Consider the following 1,002-nt stretch of genomic DNA (forward strand, 5'->3'; position numbering starts at 1 on the left):
AAAAAAAAAAAAAAGAAATAGACTAATATAAACTTGGGTATAAAACGTGAATAGGTACTTCTCAAATGAGGATCACCAAGTATCCAATAGGCATATAAGAATGTGCGCAACATCATTACCATTAAAGGAAATGAAAAACCCTGAATACAACTCTACTACACATATGCTAAAATATAAAATCACAAAAACTAAAAACATCAAGTATTAGCGATATATGCAAGTCTCATATTGTGTATGAGGGAAGCATAAATTGATATTTTTAGGAAGTTATTTAGCAGAATCAACTATAGCCAATTAAAAGTATGCCCTATGACTCAGCAATCACATTCCTAGGTATATATTCCAAGGTATAACAGAAATTAGTCCATATTTGAACAAAAAAAAGTTTAGAATGTTTCTAGTAACTTTATTCAAAAATAGCCCTCTATACAAATGACCTCACCTTTAACTTCAAAAATTACCTCTATATACCAACAAGAACTAGGAAAAGCATCTTTTCTCAAGCCTCCAATTCCTCCACAAACATTTTTCCCTTTTTTACTTTAGGTGCTAATCTCCCTAACTTAGTATAGCTCCACATGTGGTCAGGAAAGAATTCAAAAAGATGTACTCCAAAATAACATTCAATATTCACTTACACAGGAAATGGCAAACAGCTCACTCTGCTTTGATCAGGGCAAGGTGTGGTGGCTCATGTCTGAAATTCCAGCACTTTGGGAGGCCGAGGCAGGTGGATCACAAGGTCAGGAGTTCGAGACCAGCCTGACCAACATGGTGAAACCCTGTCTCTACTAAAAATACAAAAACTTAGCTGGGTGTGGTGGCACACACCCGTGGTCCCAGCTACTTGGGAGGCTGAGGTGGGAGGATTGCTTGAGCCCAGGAGGTTGAGGTTGCAGTGAGCCATGATCATGCCACTGCACTCCAGCCTGGCTAGAGAGCAAGACTCCATCTCAAAAAACAAAACAAAACAAAAAAACCTACAAACCTGCACATGTAACC

This window comes from Colobus angolensis, unplaced genomic scaffold (genome assembly GCF_000951035.1).
Source record: "Colobus angolensis palliatus isolate OR3802 unplaced genomic scaffold, Cang.pa_1.0 Scaffold61, whole genome shotgun sequence".
In the NCBI taxonomy this organism is placed as follows: Eukaryota; Metazoa; Chordata; class Mammalia; order Primates; family Cercopithecidae; genus Colobus; species Colobus angolensis.